The sequence below is a fragment of the Schistocerca americana genome, chromosome X (assembly GCF_021461395.2).
Source record: "Schistocerca americana isolate TAMUIC-IGC-003095 chromosome X, iqSchAmer2.1, whole genome shotgun sequence".
Lineage (NCBI taxonomy): Eukaryota > Metazoa > Arthropoda > Insecta > Orthoptera > Acrididae > Schistocerca > Schistocerca americana.
The window spans coordinates 112437815-112454073 of record NC_060130.1 but is presented as its reverse complement, the minus strand read 5'-3'; positions in this window follow the sequence as shown (position 1 = coordinate 112454073).

Genomic DNA, 16259 nt, shown 5'->3' with positions numbered 1-16259 from the left:
CCATAAATTCATCAGTATATTTCTAACATCATAACCATTGTTTACAGCTCTGTACTTACTGGTTACGACTATAATTTCACCGGTTTTCCATTTTCAAGCGTACATTTACAATACTGTGGCAGAAATGATCAATATCACAGGAACACGCAGTTGGCCAGATGGCATTTCACGCCAGAAGAAATAATTATTACTGACAGAAGCAAAAAATTGAAATCTGCTCTGACTCATGAGAGTTTCTTAGTTCAAAACGGATTTCCAAACACCAAGTAGCTGTGAGGAAGTGGAGGCATGGAATCGCTGTATAGTCGGAACCGTAAAACATCTGACGTCACTTACTTTGAGAAATATTTCGAATTAATTCATTTAAATGAAACCAAAGGAAGTGTCCAGTCTGAAGTATTTGTATGGGTCGTTTTTGCTTAGACACAGTCTAGTTTTCAAGTATTTTAAATGTGGCGTTATGGTCTTACAAATGTTTTAAATTGTTATTCCTTCTTCTGTTCCTTATTAAATGTTATGCAAGTACCTGGGGTTAATGTTTCTTTTCCATTAAACTGCGAAAGAAATGAGACTAAAGTGGTACAGAGCAACGTCGCACAGTTTATACTAGTATCCCGCAGAGGGGTGGGGGTTCTAATTACAAGCTATTTAGGTATAAGAAAAATAACACCACTAAAATAATTATTCAAAAAATAAAAGTTTAAAGATAAACCTTAAAGTTAGAATCATATCAACCTTGAATATAACCAATTAAATAAATAAATAAACTATATAAACCCTGGCCACCATTAATTCACCTCAACTATAATCAAATGATTTTGATGAATAATAACCCAACTTTAAAGGAACATATCTAACAAACTTACTTGAAAGGAAAGGTATAAATCAGGGGAGGTTATATCCCCGATAACCTATGCAGAAGTAAGTTATGCATTGTTTTGCTTAATCATTTAAATCGGGAATTTTCACTTTTGATGTATTTCTCTGTAAGTCTCTAAGGAACTCGCCGTTCACGGGGCACAAAACTTTTATCCGTACTTTCATTTACTGCAGTAATCATTGTGCTACAGCCCGTACTCGAGTTTCAGTTTCATTGTATTCACTGAAGTAGCGATTATTAAATTGATCCCTGAGCAGACAATGTACCGCTCATGGATCTAAACAATGATTTACGTAACTAATTATTCAACTTTAGAGCCATCGTGAGGATTTCTAAAATTCTTCACTAAATCTTGAAGAAACTTACTATTTTACTGTCACTTTCGTAGCTTTCGATCTTGTAATTGTCTTTTACAGGTATGGCTGTCACGTAATTTACCTCACAAAGTAAATACACTTTGAATTCAATTTCGCGACTCATGCACTCTGGTGTACTGCAGTTTCATTCAGTTAAATACTGGTCGTTCGATCTCCTGTACGGCAGAGAGCTCACTTGACATCTGCCCTCTCAATCATTTGATAAAGAGTTGGCAGGTACTCCATATCAGGACCGTTAATCGATCGTCAGTAAACAGTAGCCGAGGGCGAGGTTGGCTTTTGTTTGGAAGAGGCCGTTCGGTACTTAGCACATTTATAGTTCAAATGGATCTGAGCACTATGCGACTTAACTTCTGAGGTCATCAGTAGCCTAGAACTTAGAACTAATTAAACCTAGCTAACCTAAGGACATCACACACATCCATGCCCGAGGCAGGATTCGAACCTGCGACCGTAGCGGTTGCTCGGTTCCAGACTATAGCGCCTATAACCGCACGGCCACTCCGGCCGGCAGCACATTTATAAACAATAAATAACCGACACCGAAATGGGACTGCCATTATAGAATGCATTCCTTATCGTGATCTTTGAACTCGATTTTAGTGATACCGCAACATAATGACCTAGGTTTGTTCACCTAAGACAGTTTTAAGTGCCCTACTTTAAAACGCATCAAAAACGACTGCAAACGATAATACAATAATCAACAATTTGTGGTTCTACCACCTCGTATGCAATCTCCCTCGCAGATACTCTGCACATCCACAGATTTCGACAAATCTGAATCTTCATTCACACAACATTTTACAGATAACATGTATTCGTCCAATATCGAAAACAATGATGTGTCAAAACCTTCTGACCACCTTAGGAACGAAATACAGCATAGCGTCTGTGTGGAGTGGATACACGTCCTTGGTAGCTTTCGGGAAACACGTTGCGCCAGATGTTTATGCACAGGTCACGCAATACTGATTATTATGGGCCGGTGGTTTGTGGGTGCTAGGGTAAAGATAAAATGTCGACATATCGATACGTTCTTAAAAAACGTATCGATATACAGGGTGTTTCAAAAATGACCGGTATATTTGAAACGGCAATAAAAACTAAACGAGCAGCGATAGAAATACACCGTTTGTTGCAACATGGTTGGGACAACAGAACATTTTCAGGCGGACAAACTTTCGAAATTACAGTAGTCACAATTTTCAACAAAAGATGGCGCTGCAAGTGATGTGAAAGATATAGAAGACAACGCAGTCTGTGGGTGCGCCATTCTGTACGTCGTCTTTCTGCTGTAAGCGTGTGCTGTTCACAACGTGCACGTGTGCTGTAGACAACATGGTTTATTCCTTAGAACAGAGGATTTTTCTGGTGTTGGAATTCCACCGCCTAGAACACAGTGTTGTTGCAACAAGACGAAGTTTTCAACGGAGGTTTAATGTAACCAAAGGACCGAAAAGCGATACAATGAAGGATCTGTTTGAAAAATTTCAACAGACTGGGAACGTGACGCATGAACATGCTGGAAAGGTAGGGCGACCGCGTACGGCAACCACAGAGGGCAACGCGCAGCTAGTGCAGCAGGTGATCCAACAGCGGCCTCGGGTTTCCGTTCGCCGTGTTGCAGCTGCGGTCCAAATGACGCCAACGTCCACGTATCGTCTCATGCGCCAGAGTTTACACCTCTATCCATACAAAATTCAAACGCGGCAACTGCTCAGCGCCGCTACCATTGCTGCACGAGACACATTCGCTAACCATATAGTGCACAGGATTGATGACGGCGATATGCATGCGGGCAGCATTTGGTTTACTGACGAAGCTTATTCTTACCTGGACGGCTTCGTCAATAAACAGAACTGGCGCATATGGGGAACCGAAAAGCCCCATGTTGCAGTCCCATCGTCCCTGCATCCTCAAAAAGTACTGGTCTGGGCCGCCATTTCTTCCAAAGGAATCATTGGCCCATTTTTCAGATCCAAAACGATTACTGCATCACGCTATCTGGACATTCTTCGTGAATTTGTGGCGGTACAATCTGCCTTAGACGACACTGCAAACACCTCGTGGTTTATGCAAGATGGTGCCCGGCCACATCGCACGGCCGACGTCTTTAATTTCCTGAATGTATATTTCGATGATCGTGTGATTGCTTTGGGCTATCCGAAACATACAGGAGGCGGCGTGGATTGGCCTCCCTATTCGCCAGACATGAACCCCTGTGACTTCTTTCTGTGGGGACACTTGAAAGACCAGGTATACCGCCAGAATCCAGAAACAATTGAACACCTGAAGCAGTATATCTCATCTGCATGTGAAGCCATTCCGCCAGACACGTTGTCAAAGGTTTCGGGTAATTTCATTCAGAGACTACGCCGTATTATTGCTACGCATGGTGGATATGTGGAAAATATCGTACTATAGAGTTTCCCAGACCGCCGCGCCATCTGTTGTTGAAAATTGTAACTACTGTAATTTCGAAAGTTTGTCTGCCTGAAAATGTACTGTTGTCCCAAGCATATTGCAACAAACAGTGTATTTCTATCGCTGCTCGTTTAGTTTTTATTGCCGTTTCAAATATACCGGTCATTTTTGAAACACCCTGTATATCGCTACTTATTTTTCCACAGAACATTGATACATCGATATCGAAATGACAATATCGAGGGTCGATATATTTATCATATATTATGTTTCTTCCCCAATTTCGGTAAATATTTGAAATCGCTCTTTTGAAGTTGTAGTAGAACATAATTTTACTGTCACTGTGTGAATGAGTCTTACTACGTTTTGAGCTTTCGTCATGTCAAGTCTTTCCCTTTGATTGTGTGAAGCAAGTGCAGGTGGCACAAAGAAGAAATCCGATTGCATCGTGGGGGAGGTGGGGAGGGGGATGGGAGGAGAGAATGGAATAAGTTGATTTCTGACCTGAAGAAATAGCTCACCAGTTGAGTTAAAAATTATTTTTATCACAACTGGTGTGGTATTTCTTCGCGTCGGAAATCTCGTCATTCCATTGATTCAGCCACCACCTCCCCCCCCCCCCTCCCCCCGCAGTGCAGTCGGACTTTCTCTTTATACCATCTGCACTTGCTTCACAAAGTCGACGAGAAAGATTGGACGTGATGAAAACTCAAAACGTAGTAAGACTCCTTCATACAGTGAAAGTAAAGGTATCTTCTACTACTATTTCGAAAGAACAACTATTTACCGAAAATTGCGAAGGAAATATGATATAAAATGAAGATATCGGCACTCGATATTGTTAGGCCTATATATCTGAGAAAAAATATCCCCGTTATATTTCGATATTTTCGGGAATACATGTCGATATATCGATATTTTATCAACATCCCGAGTTCCCAGGCAAATGGCCATAACGATCTGCCCTAAAGTCACTTATGTCAGTAGTTTTCTCCTTTCCGACCAGTATCGTCGCTAAATTGATTCCCCATTTGTCTGTACTCCGCTTATACACTTACATTAAGGCGTTACCTGCCCGTAACGCCAACAGGTCGCATTCACTCTTCTGGTGGACAGTGGTCGTTATGTTTTGGAACGTCAGATTTGCTTCATAACATGGCCCGTAAAAATTTAAATGCAGTGACTTAGCCCAGATGAAAGTCGCAGTAGAATAAGTGACAGCGCAGTGTAGCATAATATTCATCGTAAATCTCAGCTTGTTGCAAGTTGAGCTCCGAGAGCTGGCAGAGGTATCTGCTCGCGTCTGTGGGGCAGCACAGCGGACCAGGCGGCAGTTACGGAGTATCGAGCGAATTCCCCGGAAGTGTTTGCAGCTGCGGAAGTACCGCTCCATATGGAGTCGTTCCCCGAGCCTGTGCACCTCTGCAGCTGCCATCGCCTTCCATTCGCCTCCCTCCTCATCGCCGTTTCACCGTCTGTTCACTACATTTTTGTGGTTCAAGGTGTTACAGGGTGAGCCACCTAAGACTTGCACTCGTTTTATATCTGAACTGTTGAAGATATCGAACGAAGTTTTCAGCAGATGATGGTAGGCAGAGGTGTATGTAATTTTGTTGTATGGGTAATATTATTAACTGTTGCATCATCTCATGTATTAAAACAAGTATGGTTTTATAATGTAACGATATACTTTTAATGGCATTCGAAAGATCTCGAATATAGGAATACAGTGATATAGCGCAATAATCGATTCTGGCCTCCTTGTTTCCAATTGTGGCACACTTCTCGGATATTTATGCGAAAAGCTTCGATGTCAGCATCAACGAGCATTGTCACCGTCCTCTAATTTTTAGAGCTTTAAAGTGTCATTGCAAAAAGGCATCATTCCATTTTCATAAAAAACACATTTGCTTCAAAATCTCAGCTGACAGAGTATTACTCATAACATAAATTGCGTATCCATCTGCCTAATATAACTGCAGGAATCCTCGTTTCTATAAGATTGAACTGTTCACAAAATAAAATGGGTGCAGGGATTAGGCGGATTGCCCTGTATGGCTAATGTCTGAGACAAATAAGAAACAAAAAAATTACAAGATATGAAACAAACATCAATATAATTATGTAATGAAAATTCTTTGTTTCTGCTTCCCATGCTGTGCGTCGCTTTTTTCTATTAACAGCATTGCGTACATTGGGTGGTCTAAAGCCCTCGGGCGGCCAATGCTATTCCCTTTAAAGACGCCCGGGCCAGCTCTGTAACTAACAGCGTGCACCACCTCCTTCTGCCACTGTTACAGTGATTCCCGCCCAGCAAAGCTTTCCATTGAGTTCTGACTCGCTGAAGGTGGAATTTGTTTCCATTCTTTTTTCATTATTACCTTATATTGACATTTGCTCGGTAAGACCGTACTACTTTGTTATTACCAGTCGCACATGACAACTATCGTTTTGGTGTTTAAAATTACTTATATCAAATTTTTAATATCAAGTCTTCAGAAAAACATATTTCAGATAACCAGAACGCTCAACAGGTAATAAATAGAGTTAAAACACAAATCATATGAAACTCATATTAAAAGCGACAATATCACCTTCCAAGGTTTTATGGCTAGGTCTTAGTCGGGATGCAGGTCATACGTCCTCGTAGGACCTTCCCGATACGGGTTCCGACGTGTTCCATAGTACCTGCCTCTCTGACACTATTCTTGATACCAGGCGGACATGAAATTATGTATATGGGAACCTCATGTCAAGATAGAGCCCACTTTACCACTTCGTCAGCCTTCTCATTACCAGTTATTCAACTGTAGATTTCAACCCAGGATACTTCAGTTGTCTGAGTGAGGTTACACGGACCAATCCCTGGCTTTGAATCACAGACATCACCCTAAAAAAAGAGACATATTTTTCACTCTCCCGTGTGTGATTGTTCAACCACGTCAGAAATCTTGTGCGAGGAAATGGGTTTGTCTGCAGCAAGAAAAGTATCCACACGGGCACTAAGACGACGTCCGGAGCGGTACGGGCTGTCAGTACGGGGACTGATGCAGTTTCCCTTGACGTGGCAGCAGGGAGAGATGTGTCGACGGTGGCACGCCCAGCGGAAAAATTCAACATGGGAGCGGTATCACGTGGTCCTTTCAGATGACTCACAGTTCTGCGCACAGCATCACGATGGACGTATCCTCGTGTACAGATTCTATAGAGAAGAGGTGGCTGTGGTAAGGTGTGGAGAACATCAATGTGAAGCTACTAAGCATGGTATACGGCAGGACTGCTCACTACCTCCTGTCTTCATCAATGGATATCTTCAGTGGGCAACAGATGGAGCTAGGGAGAAACTGGGAGCTATAGGAGGAATTAAAACTCATGGTAAGAAAACAGACACGTTGAGATTTGCTGACAGTACGCAGTGTTAAGTGAAGATGCAGAAAAATTAGAAGTGATGGTGGCCCAGGTGGAAACCACCTTCAGATCTTCCTGAAATATGAAAATTAATGAAGGTAAAACAAGTATCTTAGTGGTGATTAGACAAAACATGGTCGTCAGATGAAATGAGAGACTAGAAATTTGCCTGCTAGCGAGTAAAATTACATCAGACAGAAAGTCAAGGAAGGATACTGCAAGCCGAATCCGCGAGGCAAAAGCTCATTTTAACAAGAGAAGAAACATTTTCACTTACAGCAGCATAGACTAAACATGGCCACTCGGAGAAGCATAAAAACATAAAATAACAGACTTTGAGATGTGCTGCCTGAGAATGCAGATTTCCTGGACAGACAAGATATTAAACGACGAGGTGCTCCACAGAGTGGAGGAAGAGAAGCATTGTCGACTGTAGGTAATCGAACACAGAAGGGATACGTGGGTCGCCCATCTGCTGAGATATGATGGTACCATTAAAAGTGTCATCGAAAGGACAGTAGAAGGGAAAAATACGAGAGACAAACACAGAATAGGATACATCAACGAGATCATGGAGGATACCAGTTACACCACCTGTACCGCTGTCAAGAGGAAGGCCGAAGACACATGGCGAACTGCTGCTAAATAGCCTGATGCTTGAAGACCTAAGAAGATGCATAGATTTGAAGCACCATGGAATGACGCATCGTTATCTGACGTCGAAGCTAAGTTTGACTCGATACCCAGCTGAGATTTTGCTATTGTTGCTGCCAGAGGTGGCAGTTTGCGCCCTGTATACTCCAAAATCACCTACAAATTTAATCGTGTGTTCTTCCTACTATACTTTACACGCACAGTAAGTAAAATTTGGTATTTTCCATCCTTCCTGGTGTAGCATTTACAAAATGCAATAGAGTAAAGCTGAGTTCAGTCATGTACTAGAAGTGCAAGTAGGGCAATATTTAGTCCGTTGTCTTGCTGCGAACATGTGTGGAACCCCTTCTCCTGACAGCAGGACAATGGGCTACGGCGCTGTTATCTTGATATTATTTCATTAAGTTCCATACACGTTATGTTCTTGAAGTTCTTTTAGAAACCTCTATGAAATTACACAAAAACTTGCATAGTTTCACGGGGAAAAATTCAGTCTCGTAAGTCGGCGATTCTAACGATAAAAGTTATTCACGAAAATGAGAATAACCACCATACTGACCGCTATAGCTTGGCAAAAACGCCACCTCCATATATTTGTTTACTTTATGAGTACACGGCGTTGCCCAGGGATGTATTTATTCCAGTTTTCTCTTAGGCCATCTCCTCCTGCTGTTTTCTTTCTCCATCTCGTCCTACTCCTCTCTCTGTATATCTGCTGTTCCCCCTCTCTCTGTCCACCTGCCCCCCCCCCTCTGTTCATCTGCTCCTTCCCCCTCTGTCCCACTCCTCCTCCCCCTATTTGTGTCGCCCTCCTCCTTCCTCCTCTTTGTCAGTCCACCTACCTCCTCCTTTCTCCACGCTATCATCACCACCCCAACACGACACTGGTGTTTCTTATCCACACAGTATTTCATTCCGGATCGTAACTAATATATGTACCAAATTTGTTTTAAATTATTCCAAGGGATACGGATGACTTTCCGACCCGTGACCCTACATGTGTACACACATGTCAAATATGGTGTGTGATCAAATAGTCAGTATAAATTTGAAAACTGAATAAATCACGAAATACTGTAGATAGAGAGGTAAAAATTGACACACATGCTTGGAATGACATGGGGTTTTATTAGAACAAAAAAAAGTTCAAAAAATGTCCAATAGATGACGCTTCATCTGATGAGAATAGCAATAATTAGCGTAACAAACTAAGACAAAGCATAGATAATGTTGTGAACAGCACCGTAAAGCATGTCCGGAGTTATGGTGAGGCACTGGCGTCGGATGTTGTCTTTCAGCATCCCTAGAGATGTCGGTCGATCACGATATACTTGCGACTTCAGGTAACTCCAAAGCCTATAATCGCACGGACTGAGGTCTGGGGACCTGGGAGGCGAAGCAATACGAAAGTGGCGGCTGAGCACACGATCATCACCAAACGACGCGCGCAAGAGATCTTTCACGCGTCTAGCAATGTGTTTTTTTTTGTTTTTTTTTGTTCTTGTAAAACCCCATGTCATTCCTAACATGTGTGTCAATTTTTACCTCTCTATCTACTTATTCCTTGGTTTATTAAGTTTTTAAATTTATACTGACTTTTTGAACACCCGGTATTTCACATAAATTTAACCTATTCCACACGTAATTTTACATATCTTTAGCGAATTTCGTCCTGCAGTTTCATTTTCACGCAGCTCAATGTTTGTGACGTCGTATCTGCTGGACTATGTGTCGTAGAATGATATAATGCTGCAGGTGCACACAGTGGTATATTTGGCTACTGTCTGCGAAATGTGTTGGAATAGTGTTATTAGTAAAGAAGTAATAAATTAAAACATCATACTATTGCAAGAGTTTTACTGTATGAACAGAGACAATGTAGTAAACGAAAGAAAAATTTTCTGTTCAACATTTTCTGGGGACTGTCAACGAGGAAAAGTTTCGTAAATATTTGAAATTGTGTGTCAAGTTTGTTGCAAGTCACTAAGTGTTCTCATTCTAAATACTGGATGAATAAAATATGTATATTCGTGCGTCATGAGCAGGTATATGAAAACCAGACGCAGTGAAGTCTGCACCCAACCAGAAATCAGCGAATTTTGCACCATGTATACCTGGAAAGTATCCGCCTACCGGCTCCCCAAGTCCTCGCTCACCCCCTCCGTACGACCGCGATGGGATGCTGTGCAGCTCCGTCAGAATGGCGTTGGTGTCCCCATGCAAATAACGAACGTAAACAAAATATTCTGTTGCCGCAAGAAGAGCAAGAGCGCCATCAGTTGTCTACTTGATTTAACGTTTATATCCCACTTTTCCTCCTTTTATGATACGTAGCTACATTTTCATCTGCATGTACGTGACTACTCCACAGTTCACGCTTAAGTGTCTGACAGAGGTTTTATCGAACCACTTTCACACTATTTCCCTACCGTTGCAATGTCGAACACTGTGGGGAAAAACAAACATCTAAAGCTGTGATGTCTCTCATTTTATTACGATGATCATTTCTCACTGCGTCGGTGGGCGTCAACAACATCTTTTCGCAATTAGCGGAGAAAGTTGGAGATTGAAATTTCGCGGAAAGATCTCTCCGCAAGAATAAATGCTACTCCAACTCGCGCATCATATCCATGAGTCTTTCTCCTCAAAATACAAAACTAGATAGCTCTCTGTGAACTTTTTCTCTGTCCTTCGTCAGTCCTACCTGGTAACTTTCCAACACCGCACAGCGGTAGTCAAGCAGAAGACGGACAGGCGTTGGGTAGGCAGTCTCTTTAGCAGAATTGTGCGTCTTCTAAGTGTTCTGCCACTAAAACTCAGTCTTCGATTCGCCTGCCCGCAACATTATCTGTGTGATCGTTCCAACTGAAGTGGTTCGCAGCTTACAACGGACTCCTGTTAGTATTCGTGCGGATGATCTCACTTATTATTAGGGCCACAATTGCCACTTTAAGCATGAAACATTTGCTTTTGATATTATGATTACTTTACTATGAGGGGCAGTCAAATGAAAACCAAACGCCCGCCACTACGGTAGTATGGAATGGTTCCATTTAAAAGTAATCACCACACCCTGTATCCCACTGGGAGACGAGACGATCATTTTCTTTTTCGTAGAACGTGATCGGCAGCTGACGGATCCACAAGCGCACCAACTCTTGCTCTCCTTCGTTCGACTGAAACTGACGTCTACGAATGTCTATCTTAAGGTCACCAGCGATGGGGAAGTCACACAGTGAACGATCCGGGCTGGAGGATGTAGCACTGTTGCCCAACAAAATCGTCGATGCGTAGCCTTCGTGTGGGGCGAGCGTTATCGTGCAACTTCGACTGCAGGGGTCCTCTGCTCGTTGAGTTCCTCGAGTGTGAAACCACAATCAATGCGCAGCGCTATAAAGACACTTCGCAGAACTGCGACGCGTCATAAAGTCAAAACGCGGAGGAATACTACGGGATGGAATCATTCTGTTTCACGGAACGACCGCCTCCACACTGCCAATCGGACGAAGGCTACGATTCAGCGATCCCCCGGTTCGTTCACCGTGTAGTTTTCACATCGTTGGCGATACAAAGAGAGATATACGTGGACGTCGGTTTCAGAACTGGCAGACGCATGAAGGAGGAGGGAAACAATCCAGAGATATTTTTTTAATGATTTCGTGATGCCTTCAGCTGCCATTTTCTTTATTTCATGTACGTTTGTACAATTTGGCCTTAGGCCATTTTCAAGTATCTAAAATGGAAGCATTATACATTGGATATAGTGAGACTTGTGATTTTGATTTAGGAACAAGTCATATCTGTAAATATACTAGGCGCATTATAATTTACTTTGTAGCTGATTTTTAGAAATAAATTATGCCTCGTACGTCGTTGCTCCTATGACTCCATGGCATAATTTACTATTAAAAAAATCATTCGTAAAGTAAGTTATAATGCGCATAGTATATTTACAGATTTGATTTGTTCCTAAATCAAAATCACATGTGTCACTAATATATCCAGTGTCCAATGCTTCCGTTTTAGATACTTGAAAATGGCCCAAGGCCGAAATTGTAGGTAGAATCGTACATGAAACAAAGAAAATGGCAGCTGAAGACATCACGAAATCATTCAAAAAATTCATCACAGTTGCAGACCTTATCGAATTGAAAATTGCAGCATCCCGAGGAAGTCTAATTACTAAGTTTCAAGAACGAACTTTAATTGCTGAATCGAGAAATATAATATAACCTCCTACATATCGGTCCCGTAGGGATCGCGAGAACCAGTTTAGACTAATTATAGCGCCCACTGAGGCGTTTAAGCAATCATACTTCCCCAGTTCCGCACGTGAATGGAACGTAAGAAACCTTAATAATGGTACAACGGGAACCACACTCGGCCATGCACTTCACAATGGTTTGCACAGTACGGATGTATATGTAGAATTATTGTTACATAAATATTGTTTTCATGTTTTTAAATCACATGTAGAGGACGTGTACACGTAGTGCTAGGAGAGGGAGAAGAAGTTACATACAATTCATATCACCTACACGGGATGAACCAGAAAGCCACCGACAATATTTCGGAGTTTATTCATGGATATTTTAGTATGAGGTCCCGTGGTCTCCGCTGATAATTTAATTATGACTTAATTGGCTTTTTTGCCAGAATTGTCTTCGTTTCTGTGAAAATACTTTCCCAACAGTGAAATGCCTGTAATACGTAATCACCAAAACCTAATAACAAAAAAGGATCTGGTTATTCATGGGAGCCCATGTACAGACACAACTCTTCTATTACGTGGTTGCCGTCACTGCGGGAGTAGCTGACCATATCACCGTTGCGCCGCTTTCCACTGCAGTCAGTAAACCCACAGAAGAGATGCATTTCGGTAGATTTGTCATCAGTAAAGCTATCTATTTTGTCGTGTATCACTGTTACTGTACAATTAACAGTGCTGGTAAAACCAACCCGAGACTGGACCGAGCAGTGCTGAGTGCAAGCTTCAGGCCAACAGCAAGTACCGTGAATGAATGGAACAGTTTGCTTCCAGACAAGACATACGGCGCATACTGTCGCCATTTTCTCTTTTGAGCAGATATTTTCAATGCAATGATGATACAAGGAGTAACAAATCAAGCAAAATGTAATTACCGAGTGACGTGGCGTAGTGGCTAGCACAATAGACTCGCATTAGGGAGGACGACGGGTCAAACCCGCGTCCGACCATCCTGATTCAGGTTCTCCACGACTTCCCTAAATTGCTTCAGGTAAATGCAGGGATAGTTTCTTTGGAAGTACTCGGCCGATTTCCGTCCCCATACTTCCCTAATCCAAGCTTGTGCTCCATCTCTAATGACCTCGTTGTCAACGAGACATTAGACACTGATCTCCTTCCCCTACATTGCAACGAACAATTGAAGACCACGGGTTCCTTACATTAAAATACTCGAAAATATCCCTGGAAAACCTCTGAAATTTATTAGTCGAGTTCTGATTCTCCCCGTATACATGTAAAACGGCTTTTTCGTTAGAATGACAATGCATCTTGTGTACATTACGTGTACCACGTGAGCCACAGGTATAGACCACATTTTATTTTAATGAATGCTTTGTCGAGTAGAAGAGATAATATTTTTGAAATCCGTGTTAGTAATTTGGTTTGACTGTTTCCATTGTATTTTCTGAAGATCTCGTCACAAGAAAAAAAATAATATTATTGCTTCCTACAGAAAATAAAAAAAAAATTATAAGCACTGCCGAGTGTAAACATTTAGGCATTACATTTCTTGTTCAAGCATCAAAAGTCCTCTTCATCAGCAGACCACGTAAAGGCGCCCATTCACACCATGACTGGTCCGCCGACCTGCTCGACGACCTGTCCAACTGCGTGTAGACGCCGGCCACTGCTTGGCAGTCCCTACCTGACTACACTGACGGACTGTGGGTTGGCAGGCAGCGGACGAGGCAAGCAGGTAGAAATCCGCAAGTTGAACAGACAGACTCGGTCCACGAACCCGACCGCGAACCCGTCGCCCACACACAGGCGAATGGGTCAGGGTATACCCTTCGGTGGACAGGTCAGTGAACTTGTCCACCTGTGTTTGGGGGCCGTAAGGGTGATCCATGATGGTTCCTTGACTCTTCCACCTGCCAGGCAAGTTGCAGAGTTAACACGAGGAGATTAGTGAACCCTTCCTCGACCTTTTCTGGGTGCAGCTTTCACTAAGTGCGGACTTCACTGGGTGCAGTTTACAGGACGCCATAATGGGCTACAATGCTTTTTGCCCCAATCCCCACTCCTGTGATAGGTAGGTGGTTCTTACCCACACAGAGATTATGTCTAGACAGTAAGTGATATGTGTACCAAGTCTGGATGAAATCAGTCCAGTGGTTTAGGAGTATATGTGGAACATAAATACATACATGCGTACATACAAATATATACTTCCATTCCTATAATATTGATTGATATGGATACTCGATATATTTGAGGTGGCCTGTGCTAAATGCCTCGCCCTGTATATACACTGAAGAGCCAAAGAAATTGGTACACCTGCCTAATATCGTGTAGGGTCCTCCGAGCACTCAGAAGTGCCAAATCACGACGTGGCATGGACTCGACTAACGCCTCAAGTAGCGACAGAGGGAACTGACACCGTGAATCCTGCAGGGTTACCCATAAATCCGTAAGAATATGAGGGGGCAAAGATCTCTTCCGAACAGCACGTTACAAGGCGTCCCAGATATGCTCAATAATGTTCGTTTCTGGGGAGTTTGGTGGCCAGAGGAAGTGTTTAAACTCAGAAGAGTGTTCCTGGAGGCATTTTGTAGCAATACTGGACGTGTGGGATGTCGCATTGTCATACTGGAATTGCCCAAGTCCGTCGGAATGTACAACGGATGTGAATAAATGCAGGCGATCAGACAGGATGCTTATGTACTTGTCGCCTGTCAAAGTCGTGTCTTGACGTATCAGGAGTCCCATATCACTCCATCTGCACATGCCGCACACGATTACAGAGCCTCCACCAACTTGGACAATCCCCAGCTGACATGCAGGGTCCATGGGTTCTGAGGTTGTCTCCATACCCGTACACGTCCATCCGCTCGGTACAATTTAAAACGAGACTCATCCGATCAGACAACATGTTTTCAGTCATCTACAATCCAATGTTGGTGTTGACGGGCCCAGGCGAGGCGTAAAGCTTCGTGTCATGCAGTCATCAAGGGTACAAGTGCGAGCCTTCGCCCGCATCTCGTGGTCGTGCGGTAGCGTTCTCGCTTCCCACGCCCGGGTTCCCGGGTTCGATTCCCGGCGGGGTCAGGGATTTTCTCTGCCTTGTGATGGCTGGGTGTTGTGTGATGTCCTTAGGTTAGTTAGGTTTAAGTAGTTCTAAGTTCTAGGGGACTGATGACCTAAGATGTTAAGTCCCATAGTGCTCAGAGCCATTTTTGCGGGCCTTCGACAACCAGACACTTGTTGATGGCACAGCACTGAAATCTGCAGCAATTTGCTGAGGATTGCACTTCTGTCACGTTGAACGATTCTCTTCAATCGTCATTGGCCCTGTTCTTGCAGTATCTTTTTCCGGCTCGGAGATGGTGTGTCCTGTCGCTACCGAGCGAGGTGGTGCAGTGGTTAGCACACTGGACTCGCTTTTGGGAGGATGATGATTCAATCCCACTTCCAGCCATCCTGATTTAGGTTTTCCGTGATTTCGACAAATCGCTGCAAGTAAATGGTTCCTTTCAAAGGGCACGGCCGACTTCCGTCCCTATCCTTCCCTAATCCGATGATACTGATGACCTCGCTGTCTGGTATCCTCCTCCAAAACAACCCAACCCTGTCCTACCGCTCGTGCGCCGACTGTAACACCAGGTTCAAACTTATTTTAATCTTAATAATCTGCCATTGTAGCAGCAGTAACCGTTCTAACAACTGCACCAGACACTTGTTGTCTTATATAAGCGTTGCCGACCACAGCGCCGTATTCTGCCTGTTTACATATCTCTGTGTATTTGAATATGCAACCCTATAATAGTTTCTTTGGCGCTTCAGTGTATAACTTCTGACACTCCACTCCTTTTCACATTCGTCAGACATCAGCAAAAAAACCCTGTGAGTGCGTTAGCGTCTATAGAATAAATGAATGGGGTTTGGAGTGGACGCTTATTCCATGACAGAGCACATCGGTGTTTAGCTGTAAATAATTTGTTTAATTTCAGAATTATTGTCAAAGAAGTACTCGAATTTACATAGATTGTGACATGACACCTACAGAACAGTTGTCAATATAACGCATTACGTCCTGTTTAGCAGGAATAACCCCGAACATAACATTATCAAATTGCAATAGAAGGTTCTCTACAAGATTATTCTTACTAGTACACCGTGAAGTTGGCCAATATTACGACAAACCACCCGAATCCAGTTCTAAGTTTGGTACTATTTAAGATGACCATCAAGTCTACAGAGGATGGTTAGTTTTCGTGACAAGATGAGCAAAAGATTACTCAAGGTT